Source organism: Tachypleus tridentatus, chromosome 5 (genome assembly GCF_004210375.1).
Source record: "Tachypleus tridentatus isolate NWPU-2018 chromosome 5, ASM421037v1, whole genome shotgun sequence".
Classification (NCBI taxonomy): domain Eukaryota; kingdom Metazoa; phylum Arthropoda; class Merostomata; order Xiphosura; family Limulidae; genus Tachypleus; species Tachypleus tridentatus.
In genome coordinates, this window is record NC_134829.1 from 12,602,632 (window position 1) to 12,616,529 (window position 13,898).

The following is a 13,898-nucleotide window of genomic DNA, read 5'->3' on the forward strand; positions in this document are numbered from 1 at the left end:
GATAATTCTGGTAGAATAAATTTTATTGAAAGTAAATTATATCAACACAAAGAATGGACATATTCAGAGATTATTTCTACTTACAGCAAATCCTGCTGACAGAGAGTTGTAATGTTTTGCAAATTAAATGTTTAATTTGTTTTATTTCCATGCTCTATGTGTATTGGTGTATAGAAAGTGGTGAAAGTTGTTTTCTCTATATTAAACAAAACAAAACACGATTCTCGGGAAAAGCTGACCAATACTGTCGGAAACATTTTAGGACCACAAAGTGTATTCTGTGACTATTTGAAACGTCCTTAATAGTATTGTATAAATCAAGCCGAAACTTTGTTTATTTAGATATGCGTATAATCGTTTATCTTCTCAAATGGTAATACTTATGAGATAGTATAGTATAAAAAAACAACTTTTACCTTTAGCTGAGCTGTATTTAATGGCCGAAGTTTTACGCAGATACGTGTCCAATTATGGTTATATAGCTAGTTTCTAGTCTTCAAAATTGCCTAGTTTCTCTGCTCTGCTGTTGGTTAAAACTACAGGTGGCTTTTATATTGTCTGCTTAGCGCGTGGGTGCGATCAGTTAGGTGATCTTATGCGTTTTGACGCCAATGCACGAGGTGGTACCCGGAGTGAATAGGCCAACAGGAGCAGCCCATTCAGTTCCCGGTTTCCGCCTCCATACGTCTTCCTATCTGATGAATCTTCACGTGATCTTATAGTTGTCAGAAAACGATTAATAACTACTCAAACCAGAGTTCGCAGATTTAGAAACACGCGGTTTGAAATGTCTAATGTTGTTTATTAAAACATAATAATTCTTTATTCCTTAATATTTTGTATTTTAATATATTTGCAATCATACTGTCTTTCGTTTTCTTCCTTTTTTTTTTCATTTTTCATGATTTTTACCCAGATACCTGAATCTCTTTGTCACCTTTTCTCTTTATTCTAATCTTCAATCAACCACTCTTGATTTTGTTTTCTATCAATTTCTCTTTAACAATTTATTAACTAATTATCAAGAGACTATTTCTCATCCAACCAATCAGAATCTCTTTATCTTATTCATTTCCTTTCTCCAATTATGTCTGTTGAATTGCCCAGGATCTAGTTCATTTCACTTACTTCACTTCTTTTTATAGCTTTTATATAACCACCCTGATTACTTTTCTTTCTCTAATGTTCTTAAATGTTTTCTCTAGTCATTCTAAATCTGTCTTCTCTTTACGTGTGTTCTCTCTGTTTTAGTGTACTTTAAACAATCATCTTAAATGAATATTTTCATCACATTTAAATCATTTTATTATTTTCATTTTTCTAATCCCCGAGTTTTGTGTTTTGTTCATATTCTTTCTCTTTTACGTTTCTGATCATTAGTGGACCCTCTGGGTTTAATACAAGGTTCGCTTTCCTCATATAGCCCTTCTGTGACTTTGCAATACAGCATAACAAAGACAGAAGTGAAAGGTTAAGGATTGTGCAACGTATAAATGTTTATATCAAGATATAGCCAAGTAATTAAAAAATATTAATTGTAACTTTTCTTATTGTTTTGACATAATTTAGTTTAAAGTAACCGAATATAATATGGAAATACGAATGATTGTTTTTAAAATACAATATAGATCTTGTACATACAAGTTGCATTCTTAAACCTCCATTCTACGTTCACAAATGTAATCATCTCATAGTTAGATGTTGCAGATGTGTGTATCACTCGTTTGAATAGAATGAACACCTGAATTCCATACAGAAACATGCACACACAAGATTGAGAGATATGAACAGAAACTTTACCTGTGTGTGAAGAGTAGTATAACTTTCCGGGTTTACAACTCCTGGTGCACAAAGGAATTATAAGTACATACAGAACACATGCGAGAACATTTAGACAAATTACCTGAATATACCACGCTCGCAGATATATTCTGTACACCTTATGAAAGAGTATGATATTAAATCATCACCGATATCAGTATAATAGTTTGAAAAAGCAACAAAGAATGAAAATATCGCAAGTTCTTGAGATACAAAAATCTGTAATATTTACATTCGCTCTTTGATTAGTTGCGTTTTCCTTGGTAAATAGGCCACAGAGATCTTATAGTTGTCATGAGACTTCGTCAACTTCAAATTATTGTGTAATATTTTACCAAAAATATTTAGCAGTTTCTCTTATAAACTTATCTTTCACTTTGCTACACACCGGATTCCAATGTGACTTCGGTTTGCGTTGCTTTAGTAAACATTTTACTGTGCACGTTTTCACTTTCTGTCCACTTCAAAAATTCCCTTCTTCGAAATCTCGCGCTCTTTGATTATACACTGTAACTGACTCGCTCTTTTCCAATCAGTCCTGGTAGTTAGAGCGTTCAACACTTTATCTGCGTGGGTTTAAATTTTTCTCACCAAACACTCTCGCGTTTTCAGCATGTGGACGCTATTACTCTCGATCAATCCCACTATTCATTTATTTTCAAAAGAATAGTCCAACAGTTGGCAGTAAATGGTGATGACTAGCTGTTTTCCCTCTAGTCTTACACTGCTAAATTAAGGAGGGCTAGCGCAGATAGTCCTCGTATAGCTTTGCGCGAAATTCAAAAACAAACAAACAGTTTTTTCACATCTAATGAGTCATTGTTTTAACACTTATCTTTTCTCCTTCTTTCTTTAATTTATTGTTTTCAAAGACACGTGGTTATTCATCATTTTATTTTATTGTCATAAACCTTGAATCAGTGTTTTAAATATCATAGTTTTTCTTATCTTTTTTTTTTTTCTTATACTATCTGGTTTTTACATTGTTGTAAAGTTTTATTTTTCAGCAAGTTAGTCTGGAGATAATCATAACTACTAACAAGTGATTTACTTTATAATTTTAGTAAATAAATTAAATTTGATTTCTTGTGAAAACTATAAATGTACCAGAAATAAGAAAATTGTATGCTTACTTTTAAGTCGACTGAACATTTATATTAGCTTTCCAAAGATTTCGGTTATGACGAAATTAAACAAATGTAAATAATAATTCGCTATGTGGTAAACATTACTACTTCTTACGTCTTGTCACTTAATATCCAAGTAAATTAGAAGAGTGTAAACTCAAGTTTCTCGAGAAGCCATTTCTCATAATCAGGTGAGGTAAAAACTTACCAATCCCAGTTTTACAACTCTAATTAAGAGAAAAATTCGGGAAACGAATTTATTTATTTATCAACTCTTTTCAAATTACGTGTTGTTTGTTTTGTGACTATCTCAGACTTTTTTTTAATTTCTCACTATAATTTCAAATAGTCTATTTGCATCCTATCTTATCATTAAGTTTTGCAGTTTTCATTGTTTGTTCCTCACAAGTAACTAGTTAGGCATCACTTGGAATACTTTGTACAGCTTTTAATTTAAGAAAGAATATTGATTTGTTAAAAATGGTTCAAAAGAGGAGTATTAGGATGATTCCGAAGAGAGAAAAGTTTTAAAATGAGGATAGGATAAAATCTATCAACTTAGTTAACCTTGAAAGAAAAGAACAATAAGTTTACCTTTACAAGATTATCCGAGGGATTAACACAATATAATCCAAATATGATCTAAAAACAAAAGGTACAAGTGAAAAATTTGGAATAAAAAAGCTAGATTCCAGCTAGGACAATTTTGTTGTTGTTTTTTATTAACGATAATAATGGCCTATAGAATGAGTTGTTGTAGGTAGTAATAATAGAGGCTGACACCTTAGGGCTTAAAAGGCTCATTGATAAAATGAAAATGTGGGCTTATGTTTTTACTTGTTTTAAGGATGATTATGCAGGGACAGTTTTGAAGGTTCAAATATTTCTCTGTTATTCATATCTTATGTTAATTTCTGCAGAATATACTTATTATTTATAGCAAAGTGCTTTAAACAATGTTATTTGAATATTAAGTTGTTCTGCGGATGTTATATCCTGTTTATTACAACGCATTATATATATTCAACTGTAATTCAAATTTTGTTTACAAACTGTTTAATTGTAATTATAAAGTGGTACAGGTGCCGCAATTTTAAATATTAAATTTTGTATATGCTACGTCTCGTTATCGATAAGTACAACAGATTTTATCATTTTTTCACCCTCGAACTTTGTCTTTTGTTGTTGTTTTATATTTAGATCAGCACTGCTCGAGGGCTATCTGCTCTAGTCGTACCTAATTTTGAAACTATAGAATAGAAGGAAAGCATCTAACTAATATCATCTACTGCCAACTCTTGGGCTACATTTATCAGTGCGAGTACTTAAATTTGATTGTTGTTATTATGATACACATACATAGACACAAGATGCAAGTCGTTTTCCATTTTTGCTTTTTGCTGTTGTTGTTTGTTTATTTAACTTATTTTTATCGAAGTAACAAATGGCAAACCGTAGAATCAGATCTACTGTTCGACATACTATCCAAGTGTTCATCGAGTAGTAGATTATGTACCTACTATACTATTTAGTTCTTATTTTTAAATTGCTGTAGATAGCGTTTGAATATTCCTCAACCAATGAGAAGAAACAAGAGTTCACTTGTCATAAACACTACCGATAGAGGGCACGACAGGCAGTTTTAAAATTCACCTTAATCAATAAGGGTTCGAATTAATCTACATCTTTACTCAACTTTTGGTATAATGCGTCTACTATTTATGCCCAATTTTTTCGTTAAACTAAACCTTTTCAATAAAACAATTCTACCCTTATATAAAGCATATATTATAAACACTAATGGTGTACTATCCGATTTCATAAGATTGTTCGACAAGCAGGTGGGCCATATAGCAGAGGAGTCAAAGTTTGTGCCATAACATACCATAGAACTTTTTGCTGTGGAAGCTTTGCTAATGTAACAATCAGTATAGCTATTTGGTTAAAAGTAGCCGTCTAGGCAACTGAATGGTTGTTATCGTTTTTTTTACCACTAGTTCTATGATAGGAATGGTTATGTCTGAAAGATGGTAGCTCTGATTTGATCTTTCAGCCTAAGCGTGGCATAAGATGTCATTCAGTTTGAAATTACAAAATGTTCAGCAATCGCATTTGTTAAGTGACATTTATTGGGTAAAGTTTACTTTGTCGTATTTTCATGTGGGACTCATTACGTGACATTTACTAACAGTTATTAGACAGTATTCATTTAGTGACATTTTTTACCAACCGTCTTACGAGGCATTTACCATCGCATTCCTTAGATGGCATTTACCAAGTAATCTTTCTGAAGTGACATTTCTTATAGAATATTCTTGTAATGACAGTTGTCAAATACAAACGAAGATGTTGTGATTTTAAACACTACAAAAGCTTACTTACCAATACACTATTGTTATCTAGACATTGCTTACCAATACACTCTTGTCATCAAGACGTTACTTACCAATACACTCTTGACATCTAGACGTTACTTACCAATACACTCTTGTCATTTAAACATTACATACCAATACACTCTTGTCATCAAGACGTTACTTACCAATACACTCTTGACATCTGGACGTTACTTACCAATACAGTCTTGTGATCTATACATTACTTACCAATACAGTCTTGTCATCTACTACAATTAGATTATTTTGAAAAATGAGCTACAAGATGTCAAAAAGTACTTAACTATCAAGACACAACTGTTTCACATTATCCTATTTTTTGAAGCTTTAGAAAGTGATATGTTTTGAGTTTAACTCAGAAGTTTCAAGCGTTTTGTTCGCGTTGTAAATGTTCAACAATTTTTAGCAAATGGGTCGATAAAGTATTCAATGCATCACATTAAAAATGATTAAATGCTAGCGGAGATTACCTGTTAGGCAAGAATGGAATTAAGGAAGAACGTTTTTATAAATTACTTGCTGCAGGCTGGGAATCATTCATATTACAAACTGTGTCACTTATGCCTTAAAATGTATCTGCTTGCTTTAAAAGTAAAGAAAGTCCAAGTCCCTGATAGTCCCTGATTTATCTAAGATAAAGCTTGCTACTTTCCTCATAATTTCTAGTTGAGTCCCTAATATCCTCTTATTTACATGTTTAGATAAAACTTGCTGTATCCCTTACAACCTCTGTTTGTACTTTGGAAAAGCTTGCTGAGTCCCTTAAATGCCCTGTTTATATGTCTAAATAAAGCCTGCCATTTCCCGTAAAGCCCCTGTTTTAGATGCTTAGATAGGCTTGCTATGCATCTTCCAGTCCCCTGTTTATATGTTTAGTTAGATAAATCATGTGGTGTCTCTGACAGTTCCTGGTTTGCATTTTTAGATAAAGCTTTCTGTGTTCCTCATAATCCATGGATTATATATTTAGAAAAAGCTTGCTAAATCCCTTACAGTTGCTGATTTATACATTTAGATGAAGCTTTCTGTGTTCCTTATAATCCATGGATTATATATTTAGAAAAAGCTTGCTGAATCCCTTACAGTTGCTGATTTATACGTTTAGATAAAGCTTTCTGTGTTCCTTATATCCTCTTTTTATATTTTTGTATAAAACGTGCTGTGTTCCTTACATTCCTTGTTTCAAATGTTTAGTCAAAGCTGTGTTCCTTACATTCCAGGCCGGCATGGCCAAGCGTGTTAAGGCGTGCGACTCGTAATCTGAGGGTCGCGGGTTCGCATCCCCGTCGCGCCAAACATGCTCGCCCTTCCAGCCGTGGGGGCGTTATAATGTGACCGTCAATCCCACTATTCGTTGGTAAAAGAGTAGCTCAAGAGTTGACGGTGGGTGGTGATGACTAGCTGCCTTCCCTCTAGTCTTACACAGCTAAATTAGGGACGGCTAGCTCAGATAGCCCTCGAGTAGCTTTGTGCGAAATTCAAAAACAAACAAACAAACCTTACATTCCCTATTTCAAATGTTTAGTCAAAGCTGTGTTCCTTCAATTCCCTGTTTCAAATGTTTAGTCAAAGCTGTGTTTCTTACATTCCCTGTTTCAAATGTTTAGTCAAAGCTGTGTTCCAGGCTGTCCCTGATTTATTTGTTTAGTTAGATCGTGCTGTGACTACTAAATCCTGTTGTTTATATTTTTAAATAAAACGTGCTGTGTTCCTAGAAGCACCTGGTTAATATCTTTAGGTGAAGCATGCTCTATCGTTGAAAGTTTCCAGTTTACATCGTTAGGTATAAAACAAAGGTTACTTTCACATTTTTTAGGATGGGATATTTAGCTACAGAAACAAGGAACATGTTATTTTCAGCCCTTGATTTATACAGACACGCTCTTGACAACCATTTGCGTACATAACTAGGTATATAAGGGCTGTATCAATGACCTATAGTTTTTACATGTTTAGATTAAACATGTTGTTCCACTGACAAACACAGTTTATATGCTCACGTGAATGGGCGTCTCTGTGGCTGTCCTGCATATAAATGGATAGTTTAAGAAAGACTGTACTACTGTAATACAAGGCTAGTTAAAAAGTGAACCGTGCAAATGACGCTTCAAGGTACATATGTTTAAGTGGCACCTAGTGTTTCCCTTACAGACCCTGATTCACATGGCTAAATACAAAAAATACTGTGTTTTTGACAGGCAATGGTTTACATGGTATGGTGAAGAACTATCAGTCATTAACAATTCTGAATTACACGGTCCAACGAGCAGTACTGTGTCCAATATAGTCCTTGGTTTAAATGGTTAAGAGAAGATATGCTGTATTTGTTACAGAGAATAGTTTACATGTTAAGGTAAATAAGGGTTGTGCCCTGCACAGTTCTAAATTATTTGGTTCGATGAGACTATCGCGTCCGATACACCCCTTCGCTTACATGTTCAGGAGAAGAAGTAATGTCTCTCTCTTATTTCATAATTTCAAAGAATAGGAGCAGAATGTCTGCCGTCAACAGAATGACTGTTATTTAGTTACAATGTTTTATGGGGAAGAGCTGTGTCTATGATATTTAACACAGTCCAGTGAAGAGTAGCTGTGACGTTGAGAGCCTGCGTTTGCGTCATTATGCAAATGACCCCTTTAACCCTTGGTTTACGTGCTTCAAAGTTGTGTCCAAAACACATTATATTGTTCGGAGGAGAAGAGTCTGAAAGCTCTTGGATTACATGTATTCGTGAAGTACGGTTGCATTACTGAAATACCTTAATTTACATACTTAAATGAAGCATTGTTTCCATAACAACTGTTGATTTTAAATATTTAGGTGAGAAAGTTCTGTCAACACGCGTATGATGGTGTGAAAAACTATCCACTTAATAGCCCCATGACTATATCGTAAGGTGAAGCAATATGCTCTTGATAACTTCTAATCTACATGCAGAGGGGAAGATGGCTGTGTTCATTATATACTTTGGTTTACATGCTTGGTTAAGACTATTGTAATTTTAACATCCATTGGTTCACAAAACAAGACAAAGATGAGGTGTGTGAAATATAATAACTGGTTTAGTTCACTAGATTTGCTTTCCTATGTTAAAAACAATTCTATCGTGAGACTTTTTTTTTTTTGGACTTAGTGCCTCTTATATTTGTCTGTAATACCAGTAATATCTGTCTGTAATACTAGTTATATCTGTCTGTAATACCAGTAATATCTGTCTGTAATACTAGTTATATCTGTCTGTAATACCAGCTTCTTTCAACCTTTTATTAATTTCATTTAACTTTCCTTGTTCCATTTAATTATCTTTTGCTTTTCTTCTCTTTCCTATTTGTTATTTGTATTTCTTATTTTCTTCTAAAGTAAAAGTTTTACACGCACTTTTTGTTGTTATATCGTTCAGTGTTATTTGAAACTAATAAATAGCGATCTCTTTAGAAACTATCTGTTTCTATTTTTGTGCTTAGTTTTACCATCTTATTTCGCTCGACTTTCTGTATTTCCATTTTTATCTTCATAAACAATGTGCATCTGAATATCAAACCTCAAAGTGCCTTTATTACAGCCACCGGGAGAAGGTTGCCATGCGACAGTTTCATTTCTTTTAGTGCTGAGTCTGTTTCTCCATGGAAAACATCGATTCGATTTGATGAGAGTTTTCAAACTTTCAGATACGTTTTACACAGACGAGTTCACTTAAATGTTAAGAGAGTATCAGCTCACACCCTCTGAAGAGACTCATCTACCGAAAAATCGTTCTAGCTTTTATCAGTATTGATCTGGCTACTTTTCCATGATGAATTGGCCGTTTCGTGTAACTACACTATTTATGGATCTTAAGGCTTCAACCACACCTACGAAAATCCCCATGGTAAGATCTACCATAGAAGTTATCATGGAACGCAACGACAGCTGTTTCTCATCTTTATTGAGTGTGTTGAGTTTACAGTATTAAAACTCGATAAATCAGAAATGAGAGCTATTTTTTTGTGAAAAAATATAATTTCATTATTTACAAAGTCAATAAGTGATTAAAACCTTGTACACGGTGCATGTGGTTTTTACTAGAACATTAAGTGTTTATTAAAATTTAAAGAAATGGAAAATAAACTAGAAACATTAAAGTTAATTCAAATGACTTTATTTTTGAATAATAGCTTAAAATAAAAAATCTAACACAAAGTACTAACTTCATAGGAAGAGCACACTTTATGTGGTATTTCAAATCATTATGCTTTCTTTGGTATTAAAACACTATGACATTGTTTTCTTTATTTGAAACGTCTAGTTTCGTTATCAGTTTGTTAAACTAGATATTTAGTTGGTTAACAAAAACTGTGTAAACGTTTTCTGTGTTTATAAATATTCATTTGTTTCAAATAATATTAATTCGTCTGTTTGTATGTTTCTGAATATTCATTTGGTTCATAGAGTACAACGTTATCGCTCTATGTGTTTGTAAAGGTTTGTCTGTTTGAAAGAGTATTATTCTAGAGTTTAATGTGTTTGTAAACTGATGTTTGCTTTATAGAGCATTAGCTATCATTTTGAGCGTTTCTGAAAGTTCACCTGGTCTATAGAGCACTGTGACAACATTATGCGTTTCGGATTGTTGATTTGGTACAGTAAACACCATTTCTTCATGTTTTTGTCATGTTCATGTTAACCTGGTTCACAGAGTAATTAGTATATCCTCTTTTCTTGTGTTTGTAAAAGTAGATTAGTTTCATATTATAAAGAGAATACAAATTTCCATAATGATAATAATAATAAAATTTGTTGTTTCTTTATATTTCACGTGTCCATATGTTTCAGGTACTTGTGAGTGTTGGCCGAGCTTACAAAATATGTCAACATTTTACATGTTTTTTGAAAGTTCGTTTGCTTCCCATAACACTTCGTTACACACTTGCATGGCTGAGAATGTTCTTTGTTTCAAAAACCCAGTCATCGTTTTGTGTATTCGTGAAAACTAGTTTGGCTTACAGAACATTATGTCATCGTTTTGTATGTTTTTGAATGTTGCTTTGGCTCATAAAATATTACATTATCGTTCTGTATGTTCAATAATGTTGATTTGGCCCATTAGGGCATTATGTAACCGTTTCGTGTGTTTGTGAATGTTATTTTGGCTTACAGAACACTATTCATCGTTTTATGTGTTTCTAAATGTTGGTTTGGTCCATAAAACATCATATTATCATTTTATGTGTTCGTGAATGTTGGTTTCGCCCATAGAACACTATGTCATCGTTTTCTATATCTGTGAATGTTGGTTTCGCCCATAAAACACTATGCCATTGTTTGCTGTATCTGTGAATGTTGGTTTCGCCCATAAAACACTATGTCATCGTTTGCTGTATCTGTGAATGTTGGTTTCGCCCATAGAACACTATGCCATCGTTTTCTGTATCTGTGAATGTTGGTTTCGCCCATAGAACACTATGTCATCGTATTGTGTGTTTGTCAATGTTGGTTTCGCCCATAGAACACTATGCCATCGTTTTCTGTATCTGTGAATGTTGGTTTCGACCATAGAACACTATGTCATCGTATTGTGTGTTTGTCAATGTTGGTTTCGCCCATAGAACACTATGCCATCGTTTGCTGTATCTGTGAATGTTGGTTTCGCCCATAGAACACTATGTCATCGTATTGTGTGTTTGTCAATGTTGGTTTCGCCCATAGAACATTATGTCATCGTATTGTGTGTTTGTCAATGTTGGTTTCGCCCATAGAACACTATGTCATCGTTTGCTGTATCTGTGAATGTTGGTTTCGCCCATAGAACACTATGCCATCGTTTTCTGTATCTGTGAATGTTGGTTTCGCCCATAGAACACTATGTCATCGTATTTTTTGTTTGTCAATGTTGGTTTCGCCCATAGAACACTATGTCATCGTATTGTGTGTTTGTCAATGTTGGTTTCGCCCATAGAACACTATGCCATCGTTTTCTGTATCTGTGAATGTTGGTTTCGACCATAGAACACTATGTCATCGTATTGTGTGTTTGTCAATGTTGGTTTCGCCCATAGAACACTATGCCATCGTTTGCTGTATCTGTGAATGTTGATTTCGCCCATAGAACACTATGTCATCGTATTGTGTGTTTGTCAATGTTGATTTCGCCCATAGAACACTATGTCATCGTATTGTGTGTTTGTCAATGTTGGTTTCGCCCATAGAACACTATGTCATCGTTTGCTGTATCTGTGAATGTTGGTTTCGCCCATAGAACACTATGCCATCGTTTTCTGTATCTGTGAATGTTGGTTTCGCCCATAGAACACTATGTCATCGTATTTTTTGTTTGTCAATGTTGGTTTCGCCCATAGAACACTATGTCATCGTATTGTGTGTTTGTCAATGTTGGTTTCGCCCATATAACACTATGCCATCGTTTTCTGTATCTGTGAATGTTGGTTTTGCCCATAGAACACTATGTCATCGTATTTTTTGTTTGTCAATGTTGGTTTCGCCCATAGAACACTATGTCATCGTATTGTGTGTTTGTCAATGTTGGTTTCGCCCATATAACACTATGCCATCGTTTTCTGTATCTGTGAATGTTGGTTTTGCTCATAGAACACTATGCCATCGTATTGTGTGTTTGTCAATGTTTATTTGGTTCCATAAACACTTATCTCTTCTATGTTTGTGAAGGGTGTGATTCAAAACACTGTTATCGTTTTGTATGTTTGTGAATATTGACTTTATTCACAGTCATTTTCCAATTGTTTTGTGTATTCTCTAAAAATGAGACACCAAGTTAAAATCTTATGTATAATGTTTCTACAAATCACTGGAATAATCCTTTTGTTTTCACGGAAAATATGACATTATAAAATTAATTAAATATGTCTACAAAGATCTTAAAAATCACTTATTTTATGTTTATGATAACAAGCAATGAGTATGTACTATCATATGTTTATCTTTATTAGCGCTGACAGATTCAGTTGTATACAAATACATTTTCGTATGAAAACAAAATCCATATCTACTCCTACGTTGTACTTTGTTGGAAATTTTCTTAAATCTTTATCACACACTGCTGTTAAGACGGAGAAATGGAAGTGATTTATCATCCACTGTAAAATGTGGAATTTAAAATGAAGTTTGTCCATCCAACAAAAGGCCTGTTTCTATCAAGTTGACTATTAGGGCCTGATATGAAAGTATTTTTATTGTGTTTAGAGACCACTGAAATAAAGCTAGTCTGTAAAATATATATTCATTATCTCATTTATGAGAAATTACTACAGGTTCTACTATCAAATATAAAATTTGACACCAGAATTATATAATGTGTGGGCAATACATCGGATTCACTTCTTTTTCTGCAAATCACTTTAGCTGAGCAATAAGCCATACTAGAAGTAAATAGCCAAATGCTTTAGAAAACACGTCGCTCATATGGCAGTGAATTAAGACACCAAATACAACTAGTACTTCTACATTATTACCATTATATATGAAGTGAAATTAGTGTTCTTTGGCTAATATTCTTAGATTTACACGATACAAAAACTCAGCATCTTAGTTACTCGCAGCTTGCATATATCCCGACTGTCCAAAGGCATGTTTCAGGATTTCGAATTCAGGGTTTAATCCTCTCGTTATAAAGAGTGAAGCTATCCCATTGTGCAATTTGCGTCAAAGCAAAATAAATAAACGAATAACACAATAAAATATTTACAATATTTTTAAACCTTTACACCCTAGTATGTTCTTTATAAAACAATGAAATTTATCGGAAGAATGCTGTGATCATGAATTATTCGTTGTATTTTTAATTCGTGGCTCAACAAGTAGGCCTAGTTACATAAAATTACATGTGATAATTACTTTTAATGAAATATCAGCTAAACAACTAATTACTATCAATAGTAAATATTTAAAAATAAAAACATTTTTAACTTCGCTTTTACAGTAGTTGACTCAGCCTAAACGTTAATGAGAAACAGAGCCCCCGATTGCTAGCTTTCGCAACGAAAATAAAATATAACTGAGATAATAAGAACGGTATGTTCTTCGTTAACCTGGTGAAACACTGACTTGTTATAAATTTATTTAATATTTTCAGTGTTGTGTTGCGTTTGGTTCAAACTTCGGTCTGCAATACCAGTGTTCAAGATGATTAAATTCTTGTATGATTCAAAGTATCGTATATACATTACGTGTTACGATTTCAAATAGTCGAAACTTTGAGCTCAGGAGATAGATGTCCCGGTTAAATGCTTAGTTTTCTGATTAAAAAGCATTTATCACAATTATAGCTCCCAATAATTATTGTATACTGAATGCAGCAGACCGAACAATATTCTAAAACTTATCTGTGCTTTGTGATAGCTAGATTTTATACTCATTAGGCAAGATTCTCAAAAAATCACTTGGTAACAATATTTGAAGATACGCTAATGCTTTCGTGTTTGTTTGTTTTTTTCAAGTTTCATCCTGACTGTCTGAAGATTTCGAACAAGAGAAACCGAATTTCTTAGAAGAACCTTCAACTTTAGTGGATTGAACAGGTACAGGTTTTTGCTGAGATGG

At 33.5% G+C, this 13,898-nt stretch overlaps 1 protein-coding gene across 2 annotated transcripts in view; it reads right to left on the minus strand.

Moving 5' to 3' along the window:
* LOC143250538 (uncharacterized) overlaps positions 1-600 on the minus strand; it is a 36,681-nt gene extending 36,081 nt beyond the window's left edge. The window contains exon 1 of one of the 2 annotated variants that reach the window (XR_013028230.1): positions 417-599. The gene's annotated coding sequence lies outside the window, so the exon portion shown is untranslated. Of the gene's footprint in view, positions 1-416 lie in introns of both variants that reach the window. The other variant, XM_076501235.1, reaches the window with a different exon arrangement.
* Positions 601-13,898: the final 13,298 nt, after the last annotated feature.